Source organism: Narcine bancroftii, chromosome 3 (genome assembly GCF_036971445.1).
Source record: "Narcine bancroftii isolate sNarBan1 chromosome 3, sNarBan1.hap1, whole genome shotgun sequence".
In the NCBI taxonomy this organism is placed as follows: domain Eukaryota; kingdom Metazoa; phylum Chordata; class Chondrichthyes; order Torpediniformes; family Narcinidae; genus Narcine; species Narcine bancroftii.
Window position 1 is genome coordinate 13,475,911 of NC_091471.1, and position 22,264 is coordinate 13,498,174.

At 45.2% G+C, this 22,264-nt stretch overlaps 2 long non-coding RNA genes across 2 annotated transcripts in view; one reads left to right on the forward strand and one right to left on the reverse strand.

The window, feature by feature from the left end:
* LOC138756052 (uncharacterized) overlaps positions 1 to 22,264 on the forward strand; it is a 66,322-nt gene that overhangs the window by 28,854 nt on the left and 15,204 nt on the right. The window contains exon 2 of the long non-coding RNA XR_011352704.1: positions 2,627 to 2,709. This is a non-coding gene — a long non-coding RNA (uncharacterized lncRNA). The remainder of the gene's footprint in view (positions 1 to 2,626; positions 2,710 to 22,264) is intronic.
* The window catches only part of LOC138756051 (uncharacterized), a 34,680-nt gene continuing 13,183 nt past the window's right edge, over positions 768 to 22,264 (reverse strand). Inside the window, exons 4-5 of the long non-coding RNA XR_011352703.1 lie at positions 21,611 to 21,702; positions 768 to 928 (exon numbers count right to left, since the gene is read on the reverse strand). This is a non-coding gene — a long non-coding RNA (uncharacterized lncRNA). The remainder of the gene's footprint in view (positions 929 to 21,610; positions 21,703 to 22,264) is intronic.

The window sequence follows — 22,264 nt, forward strand, 5'->3', positions numbered from 1 at the left end:
GGAGTGTTCCTCTTGGTATCACTAGCGGGGTTTCTATCTTCCAGAGGCAGATGGACAGAATGGTGGACAAGTATGGGCTGAAGGCTACCTTCCCCTACCTCAATAACGTCACCATCTGTGGCCACACCTTGGAAGACCATGATGTCAACCTCCAGATGCCTGAACCTCACTTATAACTCCGACAAGTGCATGTTCGGGCATCATTGAGCCCGATCCCGAGAGGATGCACCCCCTTTCAGAGATCCTCATTCCCAGAATCACAAAGGCTTTGAGGAGATGCCTGGGGTTTTTCTCATATTACGCCCAGTAGATCCCTCAATACGCTGATAAGGTTCACCCTCTCTTAAAAGCCACTAATTTCCCCCTCTTGGCTGAAGCCCAAATGGATCTTAACTACCTCCAGAACCACATTGCGAAAGCCGCCATGCATGCGTTGGATGAGAATGTACCTTTCCAAGTGGAAAGTGACGCTTTGAACATAGCCCTGGCCTCTACCCACAACCAGGCGGCATTTTATTTCTTGGAAATTACAAGACCATGAGCTTTGGAGCCCCTCTGTGGAAAAGGAGACTTAAGCCATTGTTGAAGCAATGACATTCTACCTGTCTGGTAGGAAATTTACGCTCCTCACTGACCAGCGCTCGGTCACATTCATGTTCAATAATGTCAAGAGGTAAAAACCAAGAATGACAACACCATTTCCCCCTTGTAGCACGAATAAAAGCTCTCAAAACTGAAAGGAGAACAAATGCTTTTATTAGCCTATAACTATGGGTAGGGTTTCACAGAAGTCTTGGAAAGGGTTTTGGGTTTGGGCAGGAAACCAGAGTTATATGTGAGCAGATGGGGGCAGAGCAGGTCAGCAGCACAACACCCTACCAGTGAATCCCAGTTCACTGCATTCACCCTTTCCTGTAGAATTTAGGGTCTGTGAATGAAGAAAGAGAACATGGGTTCAGAAAAAAAAGTTTAAAAATATACAGTTATTTACAAATTTATAGATTTAAGCAGTCCGGGGGTCTGGAGATCCTGGTGGAGCGCCTTAGCACCAGGGGGGCCTTGGACTCTTTGGGCGTCCTGGTCCCCTTGTGAGGGAGGAGAGGTGGGCTGGGACTCTGGCTCAAAGGTGGAAGGGGATACACTTTACTCCTGAACCGGATCTTCCGAGGGCCTGACTTGGGGTGGCGAGAATGAGCTCCGTGGCTCACAAGGCACTTGCTCCAGCAAGTGCCAGGTCCCTGATTGAGATGGTATCCTCCCTGCCATCTGGGTACTCCACATAGTGGAGTACGTGAGATTGACATTGAACAGTTTCACCCTTTCCACCAGGGGGTCGGTCTTGCTTCTCCTCACATGCTTCCTGAGAAGGATTAGATCAGGGGTGGTGAGCCAGACTGGGAGTGTAGTTCTCAATGCCAACCTTCTTTTGAAATTGATTAGGAGATCGTGAGGAGTAGCGACTGGATAGAGTTCAGCGCCATGGGGAGGACTTCCTACCAGCATGAGTTTGGAAGGCCTTTTGACTTCAGGGCCAGTTTCAGACCATGGCTTTCTCCTTTTCAACCTGCCCGTTCCCCCAGGGGTTGTAGCTCGTAGTCCTGCTGGACGCGATGCCCCTCGCCAACAAGTACTGACGCAGCTCGTCACTCATAAAGGATGAGCCCCGGTCGCTATGAATATAGCTGGGATACCTGAACAGGGAAAAAATCGAATCTAGGGCCTTTATGACTGATGAAGTGGATGTGTTTGGACATGGGATGGCGAACAGGAAGCAGGAGTACTCGTCAGTGACAGAGAGGAAGAAAATGTTCCCATTCATGGAGGGGAGAGGTCCTTTAAAATTGACACTGAGCAGTTTGAAGGGCCTGGATGACTTGATCAGGTGCACCTTTGTCGGGTGCCTTGAGAAAATGAACCATACAGGTAACCCCTGGGTGGCAGAGCTCATTATGCATAGCCCTCAGTTGGCACAGCTTCCTCTGGATAAGGCATCTGGAGGGTCATTAAGAGCTCCTGGCCGATAGGCAATGTCATAATGGTAGGTGGAGAGCTCAATCCTCCACTTGGCCCACAGTGGTGGCATCTGCGCTGTGCAGTAGCCTTGAGGGGTTTCAGAGTTCAAGGGAGATGGGTGCAGGGCATAAGAATTGGAGAGAAGCACCCCCATTGAGAAGAAGCCTGGGAGACGATCCTATACCACAGTGACCACGGCAGCAGACCAGTGAGGTGCTCAGTGGCTGAAGGACACAAAGAGGCTGCAGGCTGTTCGCGATTTGCAGACAAAGGACCCACACAGGGTGCAAGTTGCTAGCAACTCGCAGATGAAAAACCTACACAGGCTCCGGCTGCTGGTGACTTGTGGACGAAGGACCGAAACAAACTGTGGGCTGCTGGAGACTCGCTCATGGGAACCAGGTATCGGAACTGAAAGGGTGCCAATGGCAAGAAGGGCTCCCAAAGGACCTCGGACACTGAAGGTTTCCTGATCGTTTGGGAGGTTTGTGTTGCTAGGCAATGCTCATTTGACTCTTTATGACTGACTAAAGGAAATGTTGTGTAATATTTCATTTTCTGATTTATTATATTGTAATATAAGAATCTTGCATCTTGAATCTTGAATATGCAGGTAAGCTGGACGGTGAAGACGGCGCTTGGCCTGTTTTCCGTCATTGGAGCAGGGACATCATATTCCAACTGGAGAAGACATTGGTAAGACCACATGAGGAGTTTAGTGTGCGAATTTTGAAACCTAGCTATAGGAAGGAGATCACTAAGCTGGAAAGCATGCAGAAACATTTGGAAGATATTTCTGGGACTGGTACATTCGAATTATAGGGAGAGACTGGATAGGCTGGGACTTTCTATCCCTGGAATGTAGGAGGACATGGGGAAACCTCATTGAGGTTTATAATGTAAATAAGGTTCTTTTTCTTCCCCCCTAGAGTAAGTGAATTTAAAATTGGAAGGCATAGATTTAAAGAGAGAGGGGAAAGATTTCAAAAGGGACTTCTTCATGGAGGGGATGGTTGGTATATGGAACAAGCTGCCAGAGGAAATGGTGGTAGTGGGTACTGTCGACGGTGAGATTGAGGTTATTTTCATTTACCCCACTTTAGGAAACTAGAGCATTCTTACGGAACCTTTTGTGAACCGAAATGGCAAAGGCACCCCATAACGTAGAAATAATGTATGTACTGTGGGGTTAGGTTGAGTCTTCAGAGGTTGGGGCAGTGGAAGGTACAGGAGACTGGGATGTAGGAGCTGGGGAAGGACCTGCTTGGGGTGTGGACACAGCCTCTATAACAACTTTTTGTTAAAAGCGAAAATCCTTTCATAAAAGCAAACACAGATTTCTTTGTAAAAGCAACTTTGTGTAACGCGAGTATTCATAAAGCAGAGGGCACCTGTACTTAATTACAATGTATAGGTAACACTGAAATTCTTACTTGCTGTAGCCGAACAGATCATGTAAGATAAACTACAGTAATAGTAAAATGTCCATTATCCAGAATTTAATTAACTGGAAAATCAAACAATTGGCAGCAATAAAATTGAGGAAATAAATCAATAAAAGATTCTAATAATTAAGACTGGGAGGATGGACCCCGTGGGGGAGCGCTGAGACTTCGTTGGACATGTGCAGGTTTACTTCCTGAACTTGCAAAGCCCCCCCCCCACCCCCCCATGCAAGCAGATTCTTTCCACTGTTGTCATTCTGACCGGGACACTAGCGTGGAGGTGAGTCAGGTTGCTTTGAGCGCCTGAGCAGGATACTAGTGCTGAGGTGATTTGGGTTGCACCGAGGATTTGACCAGGACACCTGCGTGCAGGTGAGTTGGGTTGTCAATGCGATGAAGGTGAGCCAAGGGCCTGACAGGGACACAAGCGTGGAGTTGAGCCATGTTGTCAGTGGGGGATGGGGGGGGCAATGTGTGCCAAGGGTTTGACTGGGATACTAGCGTGTAGGTGAGTCGATTTGAACCAAGGGCCTGACTGGGACACTGGCGTAAAGGTGAGTCAGGTTTGCGCCGTAAGTCTGACCAGAAAACTAGCATGGAGGTGAGTCGGGTTCCACTGACAGCCGGACCTGGACACCAGGATGAAGTGGCAACCAGGTACAACTCGCGGCTGGGGCAACTCAACCAAGGTGTCTCCCTATCCATGCCGAGTAAAACTTTTTATTAGAAAGGCTTAATTATGATGGTGGCAGCGATTAGCTCTAGGGACCAGGATTCAAATTTAAATTTAAGTTTTGAAAGTTACGGGAGTTACTTGATTAAAGTGAACTTTTACACAATTAAAGACGACAATACTGATTTTTTTTTTAAATGCCATGACTTTTGTTTTTTTAATGGTGTATTCTTAATGCGTTAGTTTGGCATTGGAAGAGTGAGTCTCAGTCAAGCGGACAATTCACATATCCAGCATCTCTGATCCCCGTAGGTACCAGATAATGGGGATTTTACTATAGTATGAATAAAATCACCAGAATATTCCAAACCGTGAAAACAAATGATAAATATAAATGGATTGATCGATATCTTCCACAGTTGCAGTTAGTGCGAGCAAAACAATGTTTCAATGGTCTAGACAAGTCTTTTGGTGATCTTTGGCAAGTTTATGGTTAGGGTTAAAATTGTCACATTGAAAAGACATTTTGACAGGTTCAGGGATAATATAGGATTCATGGCTTGTCTTCATGGACCAAAATCTAGGAGGGATCGTAGACTTAGGCATGTCCTTTGAACCTGCGTAATGGAATTTTTAGGGGGAGTGCAGTGTGCGCAGAAGAGGCCCCACCTTTTACACCTGGGGTTTATCTGCCATGGCCCAGCAAGCTCGGATGGTGACAGGTCGTAGGTGTTAGGTCGGAGTGCCCTTTGTACTGACAATAACCATACCAGCGGTGCAAGTATAAGACAGCTTTAATAAACTAATATGTACACTAAGGGATCTTGTCTCTCTGCAAGACGAACCTGGAAGGCTAGACTGTAGCTCTGGACTGCTTTATAGACAAGGTCACCGGGATGACCCCTGATGACCTAGTGGTGTAATTACATATCATCACACCCTTCTCCTAGATGGATGGGCTCAACATACAGAGATGAGGTGAGGTTGCTAACAGACTGGTGCAGAGCCAGCAAAATGTATCTGAATGTTAATAAAACAAAAGACATGGTTGTCGACTTCAGGAGGGCCCAGGAGGACCACAGTCCGTGGACCATTGACGGCTCAGCCATTGAGATCATCAAGAATATCAAATTCTGTGGAGTGCACATGGCAGACAATCAAATACCATGGAATAAAAACATAGAGATGCTAGAGGAACTCAGCCGGTCTCGCAGAGTCCATAGGAGGCAAACATATATTAATGCATTTCAAGACATGAGTCCATCATCTGAATTAAAGGCTGGGGGAAGAAAGGTGGAAGACTGGGAGCAGGAGGAGGTGTTAATGATATATGATAAGAGGAAGGTTAAGGATTGATTTTGGTTCTGCGCAAGGAGACAAATGGATGAGGGAAGCAAGAGAGACAAAGCGAGAGGAAAGGAGACAGAGGGAAGTGGGGGGAGGGTGTTTGAATGGAGAGCAAGAAGTCAAGGTTAATGCCATCCGGTTGGAGGGTTCCCAGATGAAGATGAGGTGTTGTTTCTCCAGTTTGCGGGTGCTCTCAGTTTGGCAGTGCGTGAGACCTTGGAATCTCAACTAAAAACTCTGCTTCTTCTTTCAAAACCAAGAAAGTTGAACTTTCTTTAAAAAAATATGGAGTTCAATACATTTTAATGAAGGCAGAAATAATTTTAAAAAAAAAGGTATTCTGTTAAAGTCTGTTTTCTGGAATTTTTTCAAAGTTTTGATGCACGAAAAATCCAGAGTGGGAACATTGTACAGTATGTGTTCTGGGGAATATTAATTGAGAGTGGTTGAAAAATAGAAGAAATTTTAGCCAAAAAAAAACCTAAAATTCCTTCAATTTTTACAGTCAGATTTGGAGTAACGTGTGGATATAGATCGCCTTAGGTTTAACTTGAAAAGTGAAAGGAGGGGTCGCAAACTGGGGGGGGGGGGCGAGTTCCTGGAGACTGTGAGATCTAGGCATCATCTATACCCCTAGTGCTCCATCAACATCTTGGAAAAGCAGCCAACATAAAGAAGATTCATGAAACTGAGATCACACACCATCAGATTCAAGGATAGTTTTCTTCCTGCCGTTATCAGTCCTGAATGAACCCCAAAATAATAAAATGATGTTGCTTTTGCTCCATATCAACTGATCTCTCTCATTCTCTCCTGCACTTGCGTAGTTTTGCACTGTGTCTTACTTGTTGGGCCATATTTGAGGTGCTAAGAGAGGGTAGAGAAGCAATACCTTTCTCCTATCATACTAGAGGATATCTGCAGGGACCTGAGGATATCTGTTTCAGGTGAGTGGAGGAAAGTTTAGGAAAAATGTCAGTGTAGGTGAAAGGTGATGATGGGGCATTTCGATTGCTTAAGCATGTGGTTGAATAGAGGGACCTTGGGGTCCAAATCCATACATCCCTCAAAGCCATTGATAAGGTTGATGGGATAGTTAGAAGGTCTTTGAGATGTGGGCTTCATTAATAGGGGGATTGAGCACAAGAGTCAAGAGGTCATGTTGCAACTCTAGGGTGGCACGGTTGGCATTGCGGTTAGAGCAACGCTTTTACAGCGTCAGCGATCTGAACCTGAGTTCGAATCCTACACTGTCTGTTATGTCCTCCCCATGCCTGTGTGGGTTTTCTCTGAGGGGTCTGGTTTCCTCCCACCCTTCAAAACATACAAGGGATGTAGGTTTATTTGGTGTAAATTAGGCAGTACCGACTCGTGAGCCAAAATGGCCTGTTACCGTGCGGTACATTTAAAAAATAATAATTTAAATCTCTGATGAGACCACACTTGAAGCATTGTGTTCAGTTCTAATCTCCTCATTATAGGAAGGATGTGGAAGCTATGGAGAGGGTGCAGAGGAGATTTACAAGGATGTTGACTTGATTGGAAAATAAGTCTGACGAGGCAAGGTTAGCAAACATAATAAAGGTCTACAAGATTATGAGAGGAACTTGGCCTTTTTATATTTGGCCTCTGCATGGAGGCCAGCTTAAAAGCTGAATGAAAAGGTATTTCTTACCTTTTCATGCAGGCCCAGAAAAGCCTGCCCCAATGTCCCCTTTCAGCCTGGAGGTGGCTGGGGTATTGATGCGGCTTTCAGGAGATGTGGCTACTCGTGCCAATGCACCATACCTACACGCTGTGCAATGGCAGACTTTGTTACCCATAATCCCCCACGCAGCAGAACAGTTCCAGCTGCAGGGGGATTATGGGTAGGGTAGACAGTCGTTGCTCTGCTGAGTATTGTGCTGAAGCAGCCTGGTGAGGTGCCGGAGGTTGCAGCTCGCCCCTGGCCGCCCCCGATGGCTCCCGCTGGCCACCCCTTCCCTGAGGGGGTTATGAAGGAAGAGGGGTGAGTGAGATGGGTCACGGGCTGACGACGTCACTGCGAACTCATCAACCGATCCCTAGCCAGCCACTTGAAGCCGCATTACATCCACGCTAGGCAGCGGAGCGCAGCGCTCCACTGCTGACCGTTCCCCTGAGAAGGATTGCAGTCAGCGCCTTGGAGTCGGCCATGGAGCATTCATGGTAGTAATTCTCCTGACATAAGGGTGGAGAATCTCTGCCTTTACACTCGGGTCTTTTGACTGCATGAAAGGGCCTATTGACAGGGTAGACAGCCAGTGCCTGTTCACCAGGACACAGGTAGCAAACACCAGAGGACATGAGAACAATGTGAAGGGAGGGAAGATTAGAGGAGACATCAGGAGGAAATTTTTGACACAGAGACTTTGGATGTCTGCAATGCCTTGCCAAGGATGGTGGTGAAGGCTGAAACATTTGGGGCATTTAAGAGACTCTTAGGCAGGAACAAGGAATGAAGAAAAATAGAGGGTTACGGGGTAGGGAGGGTTTAAAGCTTTTTTTAAAAGGAATATATGGTATGGAACAGCATCGAGGGCTGAAGGGCCTGTTCTGTGCTGTTCTATGTTCTATGTTCCATGAATGTGGGAGAATTAAAATTGGATCAATGTGGGACGAGTGAAACAGATTGATGGTAAAGATTTGAGGAGAAATCTTTTCCTGCAGAGAGTGATCAGAACCTGTGAAACACTGCCTTGGAAGGTGATGGAAGCAATACTTAACACTTACAAATTATCGCGATAAACATTTTAGGCTAAGGATAAAGTATTGGCAAACAAAACTAGCGTGGATGGCAGGCACATGGGGGAGGGAGGGAGATGGGTCAGAGGGGAGGGGGCGGGGGTGGGGTAGTTCAAAGAGTCAATAACTCTGTGGCTGAGAATTCCCACAATACGATTAAAATGTCATTATTTTTTAAACATTCAATTCTGACACAGACCTCGAACCCACAGCCTTTTGACTCAATAATGAGTAAAGTGTTAAATGAACGAACACTACATGCTTGAGGTGGTTAGAATCTGGAGTTTTCCCACCACAAACCTGCTTCCTGCAGATCATCTTCATGTGGAATTTGATTGTACGATTCAGGGTGTTGCCACATGTGCAGGTGTGTGGGGAACCAAACAGATGTGGGTATTTCATAGACTGAATGGGATGTTCCCATGTTGTAGCATCCTTGAGCGGGTGGGGTTGAAAGGGAGGGTGAGAGGAAGACAATCATACAGACAAAAACAAAGATAGAAGAGAGAGAGAGAGAGAGAGAGAGAGAAGTCAGAGTGAGATGGTTTTCAAGGATAATAAAAGCAGTGAGGTTGAGGTAGGGTCAAGATGAAGACACACAGACACAGAGAGGATGGAGGGATTCATGAACACAGATGGAGTGAAGCAATGGAAAGGGGAGGCAGAATCAAAGAGAAAGCGGGAGAGAGAGAGGTGGGAGGATGTAGCTCAGAACATCACACAAACCTCCCTCGTTTCCTTCTTCATCTACCACTGCCTCAGAAAAACAGCCATAAGGACCCACCCCCCCCCCCTTGACATCTCCCTGCTTCCACCAGGGAGAAAGTTCAAGAGCATGAAATCACACACCAAGAGGATTAAAGACAGTTTCTTCCCCACAGTCACCAGTCCCCTGAAAGAATCCCGCAACAGTGCTCTCATGCTTCCCTTAATATCTTTAATTGATCTGTTCACTACAACACTACCCTCCGCAATTGTGCTCTTACTTTTTATGGGTGCCCGCATGTTGGAGTTGATTTGCTAGATTGCTCATGAAAGAACTTCCCTTTCCGTACTACATATACCCTATATACTCGTGTAATAGTCAAAGATTTTGGACCAATTTCTTGGGTCAAATTTGAGAGGGATTGAATTTTGACCTCAGTAAGAGCCCGTGATGCCCAGATGACTGGGACCAGGTGGTAAGTCCACATTGGGAGCACCGGGATCTCAGATGGATGGGTGGCATAAGGATGGAAGAAAAATAGAGAGTCTGTGTCTGGGATGACGGGAGCTCCAGTGGGCAGGCAGCCTTAGCGAGGACCAGCGCCGGGGGGAGCGGGGGCGTCGAGATGGGTGGGCAGCCCAGGCGGTGGGAGCTCGGATGGGCAGGCAGCCTGGGTGAGGATCAGCGGACAGGGTGTTGGGAGCTCCGTGGAAGGGTGGCCTGCGCCAAAAATAGCAATATTGACTTTTACACAGGGCATAAAGAAAATACCCGATTTTTGGGCCAAAAATGAGGGGGGGGGGGCAGTGGTATCTAGGATGGATCAAAATACTTATTACCAGATTAACGAACTTTTATTATGTGCATAATGGTCAAGACTTATGCATGGCTGCAGAGAAACTGACTTAAAGTACCGGTTAAATGGCTTAACGAACTTTCATGAACTTAATGGCCATGAATTCAACGGCTGCAGAAGAATTGATGGCATCGTCTTGATTGCTACCTACTGGGCTGATCAAGGCTGATACAGGACATGCCTGCAGCATGAAGCAGCCATGAAATATTAAAGCTGAAATATATCTAGCTGAAATATATAAGCGCACCTGACAATTTATATATAAGAAGCAGCCTCAGACCTTGTTCTGGGCTCACTTGATTACATATATCTAAACGTTATGAGCAAGACTCTGGACGTCCATTGAGCAAAGCAAGCTTGCGAATAACCGGTGCATCCTTTGAAGTTCATCAGGTCTGAAATTATTCCCTCGGTCTGAACTAAAAGGAGGACAGAGCTCCACACTTATTGCTGAGTTAAAATGAGACCCTGTTATGGCAAATAGAGCAGAGGAGGGCAGGAACGTGGGACTGGGAGAGCAGGGCTGCAAAATGAGAAGGAAAGCTCAACCAGTGCTAAATGGATTTCTCTTCTTTGTAATTTCATTTGTGGTTTGAAGTGCTAACCTCATGCACGCAGTTGACACTGGTGTGAGAATTCTGGGGGAGGCTGCAGTAACAGGGAGCTCCCGTGCTTTTCAAGGAATGACTACAAACTGCACAGTGATCCTTTTCTGAAACGTGTGCTCAGTAAATTTGGTCAACGCAAGGGCCCTTCCCCTCATTGCTTCTCAGCCAATTGAGGTCACAGAAAAAAAAGTCACAGTAGAATACAAAGAAAGATTGAGTAGACTGGGTCTTTATTCATTGGACCGTAGAAGGTTGAGGGGGGATTTGATAGAGGTGTATAAAATTTTATGGGGGGGATAGATAGAGTAGATGTGAATAGGCTCTTCCCCTTGAGCATAGATGAGATTGGAAAAAGGGGTCATAAGTAAAGGGATAGGGGGTAAAACTTTAGTAGAAGTAACTTAAGAGGAGGCTTCTTCACTCAGAGAGTGGTGGCTGAGTGGAATGACCTTCTGGAGGAGGTGGTTGCAGCTGGGTCATTTTTGTCATTTAAGAGGAGGTTGGATGAGTGCAGGGATGTGAGGGGACTGGTGGGTCATAGAGAGGGAGCAGGAAGTTGGGACTAGTGGAGTTCACTTAAATCGGTGTGGACTTGAGGGGGCCTGTTTCCATACGGTAATTGTTATATGGTTCTTTCTTTTCTTTCTTTGGCTTGGCTTCGCGGACGAAGATTTATGGAGGGGGTAAAAAGTCCACGTCAGCTGCAGGCTCGTTTGTGGCTGACCAGTCCGATGCGGGACAGGCAGACACGATTGCAGCGGTTGCAAGGGAAAATTGGTTGGTTGGGGTTGGGTGTTGGGTTTTTCCTCCTTTGCCTTTTGTCAGTGAGGTGGGCTCTGCGGTCTTCTTCAAAGGAGGCTGCTGCCCGCCAAACTGTGAGGCGCCAAGATGCACGGTTTGAGGCGTTATCAGCCCACTGGCGGTGGTCAATGTGGCAGGCACCAAGAGATTTCTTTAGGCAGTCCTTGTACCTTTTCTTTGGTGCACCTCTGTCACGGTGGCCAGTGGAGAGCTCGCCATATAATACGATCTTGGGAAGGCGATGGTCCTCCATTCTGGAGACGTGACCCATCCAGCGCAGCTGGATCTTCAGCAGCGTGGACTCGATGCTGTCGACCTCTGCCATCTCGAGTACCTCGACGTTAGGGGTGTGAGCGCTCCAATGGATGTTGAGGATGGAGCGGAGACAACGCTGGTGGAAGCGTTCTAGGAGCCGTAGGTGGTGCCGGTAGAGGACCCATGATTCGGAGCCGAACAGGAGTGTGGGTATGACAACGGCTCTGTATACGCTTATCTTTGTGAGGTTTTTCAGTTGGTTGTTTTTCCAGACTCTTTTGTGTAGTCTTCCAAAGGCGCTATTTGCCTTGGCGAGTCTGTTGTCTATCTCATTGTCGATCCTTGCATCTGATGAAATGGTGCAGCCGAGATAGGTATATAATATGACGGAAAAATACAAAAGTCTGCAGTCACTGAGGTTGAAGTAAGAACACAATGCTGGAGCAGGTCAGCAGGTCAGTGTCCTTTATACAGCAAAGATACTTGAGCCCTTCATCCATGGTATCAATAGCCCCCCTTTTAAATTGCAGCACCTGGGTCACCCTCCTGGGACCTGAGTGCGATTACTGGGGCAAAGGTGCTGGAAGCACCTTTTAAGTTGCAGGGGGATCTACCCATTAAATCGCCGACCTGGTGATTTAAGGGGGATCTTGCCCCCGCGATGATGTGTCATGTACTCACCAGAAGTACCACTGGATGTTCAGATGCTGGCTGCCCTGTGGTGCACACAGGCAAGCACGGACGTCACCAGAATAAACGGGTCGCCCATTTTCCTGTTCAAATTGCCCGTGGACGTGACCTAGGTAAGTTTAACTGGGTTCCTTCACCTACCTCTGAGGTAGGTCAGGGAACTGATTGGAATCCGATGGGGTTAACTGGGTCAGACCCTTTCTAACTGGGGCGCTAACTGGGCAATTTTCCCAGTTAACCCTATTTTACTCAGCAGTTAGAAAGGGCCGTTGGCCACATGTGAGATCTCCTCAAGACCATTTATGAGGTTTCAAAAGTCAACCAATTTACCACCTGTACCCAATATATAACTCCAATCCCACCACGGTCGCTGGGATTTGCTGATAACTCCGCCCCAATCAGAAATGACCCAGTTCAAGGTGATCGCAGTTAATTGCCAAGGCATCTGTTTGTGATGAAATCCCTGGTGGGTTGGGTTCATCTTCACATCAGCAAAGCAGCCCACATATTTAATTTAAATTTTTAAAAAATTTAAATGTTGACACTCACCACAATAACAGACCCTACATGTTCATGCTGCCCAATTTACACCCCATTAACCTACACCCCTGGTAAGTTTTGAATGGTTGGAGGAAACTGAAGCCCCCGGAGAAAATCCACGCAGACATGGGGAGAACATACAAACTCCTTACAGACAGCCTCTGCACCTTCTCAAAAGCATCTTTATCCTTCCAGGAATGAGGTGACCTGAACTTGAGAACAACATCTCCCAGTGGCCAACCACTTCAATTCTGCACCCCACTCCCATGCTGACATGTTTGCCCATGGCCTCATGCACTCTCCCACCAAAACCACTCAGAAATTGGAGAAGCAATGCTTAATTTACAGTCTGGTCAATCTGAAACCGGATTAACATAGACATCTCTAGTTTCTGCTCGCCTACATACCCTCCTTTCCCTTTCCCTTTGTCTTCTTTCTTCCAGCTCTCCACCCCCTTCCCTCTCCATTCACAGAGCCATCCCTCCTCGCCCTGCTCGCTGGTGTTCCCTCTCTCCCACATTTTACCTCCTCCCTTTGGGACAGGGCTCTTCCCCCTGCCTCTCCCCTCCCCTTACCATTCTAATGACATTTTTCACACCTTAATGCTCAAGCCCGAAACGTCGGTCATGTGTCTGTCTTTGCTATTTAAAGTCCACTGTCTGACTTGCTGAGTTTTTCCAGCATTGTGTTCTTACTTCAACCATGGTGTCTGCAAACTTTCATTATGTATCCCCACAACACTCCAAGCATGTATCCAAGTGTTTCATGGAAACACACTGCTGTACTAAGTTTAAGTGGATAGCACACAAAACAAAGTTTGTCTGTCTATCTCAGGCCATGTGATGATGAACAATTCAATTCAATTCTTGCTCATTCAGTGTGAGCAGAGGTTCCATTCTGTAAGTCTGGAGCCAGAGGTGAGGCTCCACAGTGCAGCTGGGACCAAGGTGTCCCTGCGAGCCAGGTGTGTGACAAGAGCTGGGGCCAGTGTCATTGGTGTTAAGGATAATTCTGGAGGAGATGTTGTCACCAAGCCTCACTGAGGACAGTCTGCAGGACAGGAAGTCAAGGATCCAGTTGGGGAGGGGCGTGTTGAGGAGGCTGTCTGTCACTTCTGCGGCCAGGAAGACCACAGCTTTGTAGAGTGCGCAAGTTTGCAGCCCCTCCGCCTACCTGAAGAGCCTGAAGGTGTGGGTTAATAGTTCCTTGAGGGCATCATATTTGCTTTGCTCCAGAGGCTGCCATAGGAAATCGATGACCCTTGCTGCCATCTCCTGGTTTAGTGAGCTCACCACGTGATAGTAACATGTGTCATCAGACGTGTTCTGTTGAAGGCAGAACTGGGCCTCGGCCTGTTCGAACCACACGTGTGGCTGTGACGCCAAGAAAGTTGGCAGACTCAACAAAACCGCATGAAGATCTGCTTGATCCATCATGTTCAGATCCAACTGCCAGTTGGATTTGTCGGGGTTACCAATGTAGTGTGCGTGCTACCGTGATTTGTGGAAAGAATGCACACACACAAAAAATTAAAGATGAAGATTGATTTATTGCACTGGCACTGCTCGCTGCTGGCATTAGGAGTGACAACACTGTGGTGCCAACCTCCAACTGAGCGGCATTCCTGCCCATTGCTCGCTGTTTCCCACAACACAGATGGTCACCTGGGACAAAGGTCATTGGCCCCCGCAGGGTCTGCGCAGTCACCGCGTTTGTCGGCCATTTTGTGTACCGGGTAGCGTCCCGGCTGGCAGGCCGCCACATGGGGACCATTTTGGGTCCGGTCATCATAATGCCATTAGTTTCAAGTTAGTTATGGAGAAGGAAAGGCTAATTTTGAGGAAATGAGAAAGGATCAAGAAAGCGTGGATTGGGATGTGGTTTTGAGGCAAGGATGTCTTCATTAAATGAAAGGCCTTGAAAGGTGAAATTTTGTTAGTGCAGAGTTTGTATGTTCCTGTCAGGATTAAAGGCAAAAACAGGCATAAGGAACCTTGGGTTTCAAGGGATATTGATGGTCTGCTTAAGAAGGTTTAGGCAACAAGGAGCAATGCAAGAATAAACGTAAGAAGGAATGCAGGAAGGTTGAAAGAAGACACAAGGTTGCTTTGGCCAACAATGTGAAGTAAAATGCTTAGGGTTTCTACAGATATATTGAGAGCAAAAGATTAGTATAGGAAAACATTTTTCCCTTGAAGATCAGAGTGCTTGGCTACGTCTGGAGCCAGAAGAGATGGGGGAGATCTTAGATGTTTTTTTTTGCATCAGTTTACTCAGAAAGCTGGCACAGAGCTCAAGGGAAGTAAGAAAAACAAGCAGTGATGTCATGAAACCTCTACAGATTAAAAAGGAGGAAGTTCTTGCTGTCTTAAAGAAAATAAGGGTGGATAAATCCCCATGGCTTGTTAAGATATTCCCTTGGATCTTGAGGGAGGCTAGGGTAGAAATTTCCTTAGTCACGGGTGAGATGCTGCAGGATTAGAGGGTAGTTCACGTTGTTCTGTTGTTTACAAAAGGCTACAACTCAGGAAATTATAGGCCAGTGAGTCTGGCATCAGTAGTAGGTAAATTATTGGAAGGTGTACTAAGATATACAATTATTTGGATAGCTGGGGTCTGATTAAAAATAGTCAACGTGGCTTTTGTGTGATAGATCATGTTTGACCAATATTGTAGAGTTTTTTGATGATGTTGCCAGGATGGTTGAAGGCTGTGAATGTTTTATACATGGACTTTAGTAAGGCTTTTGGCAAGGACTTGCATGGGAGGTTAGCCAGGAAGGTTCAGATCCTTGATGTTCATGGCAAGTTAGTAAACTAGATTCGACGTTGGCTATACAGGAGAACCCAGAGAGTGGTAATGGATGATTGCTTCTCAGACTGGAGGTCTGTAACTAGTGGTGTGCCTCAGGAATTGGTGCTGGGACCATTGTTGTCTGTCATCTATATCAATGATCTGGATGCTAATGTGGTAAATTGGATCAGCAAGTTTGCAGATGACACTATAGTTGGAGGCGTTGTGGACAGTAAAGAAGGATTTCAAAGCTTGCAAAGGGATCTGACCATCTGGAAAAATGGTCTGGATGTGGCAGATGGAATTTAATGCAGACAAGTGTGAGGTGTTGCATTTTGGAAGGACATAAGAAGCAAAAACATACTCTGTAAATGGTTGGGCACTGAGGAGTGCGGCAAAACAGAGGGATCTAGAAATGCAGGCACATAATTGCCTAAGAGTAGATAGGGTTGTAAAGAGAGCTTTAGGTATATTGGCCTTCATAAACCAAATTATTGTGTATAGGAGCTGGGATGTTATGGCAAAGTTGTATAAGACATGGTTGAGGCCAAATTTGGAGTATTGTGTGCAGATTTCATCACCTAACTACAGGAGGAAAGATATCAATAAGATTGAATGAATGCAGAGAAGAATTACTAGAATGTTGCTGGGACATGAGGAAGTGAGTTACAGGGGAAGATTAAATAGGCTAGGATTTTATTCCCCAGAGCGTAGAAGAATGAGCAGAGATTTGATAGAGGTATTTAAAATTATGAAGGGTATAGCCAGAGTAAATATAGGTAGACTTTTTTCACTGAAGGTAGGTGAGATACAAACCAGAGTGGAAAGGGGAAAAGTGTAGGAGGAACATGAGGGGGAACTTCTTCACACAGAGAATGGTGGGAGTAAAGGTAAAGGCTCCCTGATTGTCAAGTAATACTACATTTAGAATGTAACATACATGAAATTCTTTAAATTTTATCCACTGTAAGGCAGGCAGAGAGTCATCACTTTGACCAGCGCCCCTCACTGAAACCTACAGCACCTGGTGCTCCGAGGTGGTCTCCCCTCCAAGTACTGACCAGGTCTGAGCCTGCTTAACTTCCGAGATCAGACCATCTCAGGCGAATTCAGGCTATTAGGTGCTGTGGAATGAGCTTCCAGCTGAAATGACAAATGTGTGCTTAATTTTAACATCTAAGAAAAATGTGGAAAGGTACATCGAAGGAAGTGATATGGAGAGTCCAGGTCAGTGGAATAATAGTCTGACACAGGCGAGAACGGCTGAAGGGCCCATTTCTGTGCTGTAATGTTCTATGGATCTGGAGTTCTACAGTCAATGTATAGTGGTCTCGCTTCATTATCATAGAATATAAGACCCCAGAGGAAAAAACGGGCCCTTCAGCCCTTGATGTTGTATTGATATATAAATTCTCATCAAAAGAATAAAAAAAGAATCTAAACCTTTCCTACCCCATAACCCTCATTTTTCCTTCATCCATGTGTCTGTCTAAGAATCTCTTAAATGCCTCTAATGTTTCAGTCTCCACCACTACACCCGCAAGGTGTTCCAGGCCCCCACAACCCTTGTGTTAAAAGCTTACCCCTCATGTCTCCCTTAAACTTTTCTCCCTTTATTTGTGGAAATGAATCCTGGTGTTTGCTATTCCTGCCCTTGTAAAAAGGCACTGGCTGTCCATCTTACCTATGCCTGTCTGAATCTTGTAGATCTCTATTCAGTCTCCTCTTATACTCTTGATGTAAAGATGTCCCAGGGCTGAGTGTAGAGTCAGGGAAATAGTGTTCGCTTTAACCTGCTGCAGCGGTTGGTGAATTGGAGTGTGTCAAGGCCAACTGGGAGGCTTGTGTTAATATGATCCCTGACCAGTCCCTTGAAGCACTTCATGATGATGGGTGTTAGAGCCAGCAGACGGCAGTCGTTAAGGCCCATTATTAAGTTCAAGGTGTGTGTAATGGATGGTAGAGATCCTTAATTCTCTGAGCTCAGCAACACTCCCATTGTATTTCATCAATAGAGGAAATGTAGACACCAGTGATCTTCTCAGCTCTTTTGATGATCCTCTGCATTGACTTCCAGTTCGATGCTTTGCAGTCACCATACCATTGATGCTTAGCAGCCACCATGCCATTGATGCTTTGCAGCCACCGTACCATTGATGCTTTGCAGCCACCATACCATTGATGCTTTGCAGCCACCATACCATTGATGTGGCCATACAGGCCACTCCCAATTGTGCTCCAGTAAAAATGTACATTTTTGTTCAGCTCTGGGATGAGAGTGGCCATGTTAAAGCAGGTGCAACCTCTGCTTGGAGGAGGGAGAGGCGCAAGATATCTGTGCATACTGTCACCATCTGGTCCACGCAGGCTCAGAGGGTTTCTATTTTAGCTGAATGCTGTCCATGGAACTGAATTACAGAGGAAGGTTAGGACTTTATTCCCTTGAGAGTAGAAGACTGATAATTGCTCTCCAGAAGGCCAATTGACATCTCAGCGGTGACCTTGAGTACAGGTTCCCCTAAAGTTGTGGTTACTGTCACCTGCTCCAGGTCGAGGTGAGCAGAGAAGGTGCTGAGTTCATCAGGAAGGGGCGCTCTGTTTCTTGCCATTCTGCCCGGATTTGCTTTGGAATCTGTGAGCATCTGCTCGCCCTGCCACTGATGTTGAGTATCCACAGGATGTGCCTGGGACTCAATCTTGCTGCAGTTCTCCCTCTTGCCTTCTCTGAGCGTCTTGTTGTGGATACATCCCGATTTCTTACACAGGGCCTGGTTGTGTGACATGAATCCCTCACAGTTCAGCCATGGTTTAGAGTTGGGGAACACCCAGATTGTCCTCTTTGGCTTGCAGGGCTCTACACTGATGGTCAGTGACAGTGGTGGTATATTCGTTGAGGTTGGTCACTAGGTTCCTAAATATGGACCCGTCTGTTGGTTGTTCTGCAGGATGATGTAATCTATTTCCTCAGAGCAGGGACGTATGTGTGTGCCCCGGCTAGCTTCATTGCTATCTACAAATTAAGGTGAATTCCCATGGCAGCTAGTAAGTTGGCACTTCAACGTGCCTTCCAGAGCTCAACTTCGACTTCAGCCACTATAAACAATGCCGGCCCACTTTGAATTTGAAGGACCATTAATGAGGAAGAATCGATGGAGGGATTGGGCTGTGTAGTGCCAGTTGATGAAGTAGACAAAGACGATGCGGTCAAACAATAATCATGACTTTTATTAGCAGAAACTTATGGTACAATAATGAAAGACAATGGGTGCATATACAGTATATCCAAGGGGAGTTAATGGCAGAGATAAGTTACAGCCAATGTTAGTACAGCGAGGCTCGCCGGAGGGGAGACAAGCAGCTTAGCAGAGATTCACCACAGGCTGAGATTCCAGATTGCTAACATACTGTAGGAATCTGTAGCTTGTTGGCAGACAGACATACTGACAGAACCATGGATGGCCTGGTTGGTGAAACGCTTAGTGCAATGCCTTTAGAGCGCAAGTGATCGGGACTGGAGTTTTAATTCCGCGTTGTCGATGAGAAGTTTGTACATTTTCCCTGTGTCTGCATGGGTTTTCCCTGGGGACTCCAGTTTCCTCCTATTGTTCAAAACGTACCGGGGGTGTAGTCTAATTTGGTGTAAATTGGACGGCACAGACTCATGGGCCTGTTACAGCACTGTATGTCTAAATTTAAAAAAAATTAAATTTGCTTATGGTGTCAGGACACTAACACACACCCTAGAGATTAAGATGGATGTTGTAAATGCAAGCTAACCCCTTATCTTCACACCAAGACACCAAATATCAACCAGGAAGGAGGAAGAGGTCTGAGGTGAGACCCTTTTTTACTTAGTTAATTGCATGGATGTGGACATCACAGCTGACACTAGTCATAGAGGCGTGGAATTTCACAATACAGAAGTGAGTCCTTCGGCCCATCTTTCCCATATCTACCAAGTGCTTTTATCGACCACTCTCATTGTCCATGCACTATAAATAGGGCTGGCAGACTGGGGTCACATGCAGGCCAGATCAGGTAAGAATGGAAGATTTCCATTCTTAAAGGACATTAGTGAACCAGAAGTGTTTTAACAGCAATCCAATCATGTCACCATTAATAACAATTGCATTTATATTTCAGATTTATTTCATCAATTATTTTGATAAGTGAAACCAGGGCTGAACTTAAACAGTAATTTTGTTAGAAGTTTTAGTGGTAGAGGGCCCATGAAATCCATGGGATCCAATTACACCTAGTTAACTGACATATGTTTATGGAGGGTGGGAGGAAACCAGAGCACCTGGAGAAAACCTGCACAAGTCACGGGGAGAACGTACAAACTCCCTACAGACGCTATTACAGCACCAGTGACCCATGTACTAATCTGGCGCTGTAATAGCGTTTTGCTATCTGTGCACAAGAGCATTGTAGAGCTGGATGACTGAGGTGTCGCGGGATTGCATTCCCTAAAAAGGGCACAGCATGTCGAGAGGGTGTGGTGCTGTCACACTTACCTTCATCAGTCAGGGCACTGAGCAGGGGAGCAGCAATGTCACTCATCAGTAAGACCACAATCTGGGGGGCTGTGTGAAGTTTTGGCTGCTCTGCCACAAGAAGGGTGCCATTTAGGTGGAAAGTGCGGAGAGTTTGAGTTATAAGGAGTGACCAGAGAGGCTGAGCCTGTTTATTTCTCTGGAGTGAAGGAGGCTGAGGTGGGGGGGTGGGGGGGGGGTGACCATTTATAAAATTATGAAGGGCATAGATTAAGTTTATCGCCAGGGGGATCATTGTCTGAAGAGGGCACACAAAATCATTGAAGATCCCCTTCCACCCCACATCTTTCATCTGTTCCCGTCGGGGAAGAGATACAGGAGTTTCAGAGCCAGTACCACCAGGCTGAGGAACAGCTCTTTCCCACGGGCAGTGAGAACGCTGGAACTGCTCACACTAAACCTCCGAGATTGTCCTTTTTAAAACATTTTTATTAATTTGATAGAGAGAAATATTATATGTATATATTGTTTAGAAATTCATTAATTTTCTAGTCTTTATGCAATGCAGAACATGATTCACATGTCAATTCTACATTGTCTTGTATAATTCTCGAAAAAAATGAAATATCCTTATCTGAATTTCACTTCATATTCCAATCTCTTCTAGTTATATAAAAAAACAAAAATAAGAACACAAGAAGAAAAAAAGGATGAACCTCTCCTCCTCCCCCATACTAATCTAACCCCTCCTACTAAACACGGTCACCAGCAAATCAATTGTAAAGTCTCGGCTCTCGGACATCAGATAGAAAACCCCCAGAGCACCCCTGCCTAAGACATCAAATAGTCTACGAATGGGCCCCAGATCTTGTCAAGTTCAAGCTTGCACTCTTTAACAATAGATCTAACTTTCTCCCAACTCAGGCAAGGCACAACATCCTGTAACCAGTGCATATGAGCTGCCTTTCCAACTTATCCAAATTACTCATTTGGATTGAATTCAAGTAAATCCTCTCTTCTAGAGAATATCAAACAAAGCAACAAAAGGACACAGTTCTAATTTAATCTTAAAAATCACAGATAGAGAACTCTCATATTTTTTATATATTTTATTTAAAACATTTAAATCATATAACATTAATTATAACATATTCATACAGATATAATTAAGTAACCCCCCCCCCCCCCCACCTTCCACATCCACCCCTCTAACACCTTTCATCCTTCCCCTTCCAACTACAAAGAAACGAGAATGGAGATCATTACTTAAAAACAAAAATAATCAACCTTTTAGCTGCGGAATCTGAGACACGGCCGGAGAGGACTGAGAGACTAAATCTTCAAACAAAGCTTTTTAAATATGGGCTCCATACTTTAAAAAAAATAATATTTATCTCTTAAATTGTACGTTATCTCTTCTAAAGGAATACAGGATTTCATCTCAGTATGCCATCTTTGCATTCCTAAAATTAGGTCAGATTTCCATGCAATAGCCAAACATTTTTTTAGAGCCGGCCAAAGCTAAACGTAGAAATTCAATTTGATACATAGACAATCTTAATCCTAAAGCAATCGACTTACTGTCCCCTAGTAAAAACAACATTGGATCAAAGAGTAGACTCACTTTTAATACTTGCTCCATCAACAATTTTACTTCTATCCAAAAATTCTTCACTTTAGAACAAGTCCAAGTCGAATGAAAGAAAGTACCTATCTCTAAAACACAAATTGGAGGAAATAAAATGAAATTTCTTTAATTTTTGGGGGATTAAGCACAATTGATGTAAAAAATTAATCTATATCTTACATTTATAACCTTAGTCAGACTATCCTTACATGAATTTCTCCAAACATTTCCATCTATCTTCCTGTTTAGATCAAGTTACCATTTCATTCTTGATTTATGAACATTCAACTTAGGCATTTTATTTTGTAATAACTTATACATCTCAGAAATAAACTTAATTGTTTCTTCCTTAGTAAGCAATAATTCCAAAGCAGATCGGAACTATGAGCTAATTTCACCCCCCCCCCCCAAAAGTTTTAACCTGATAGTAACAAAAAAAAAGTATTACGAAGAACTTGAAATTTTTCCTTCATTCGATTAAAAGATACAAACTTCCCCCCTTCAAAACAATCTTCAACTTTTTTAATCCCCAGTTGATTCCATATTTTTAAAAACTGATTATTTGCAGTAAAAGGAAAAATGTTTATTTTGATTTAGGGGCATTTTCACTGAAATCTTTCCTTTTCCACCTATCTGATAATATCAATTTTA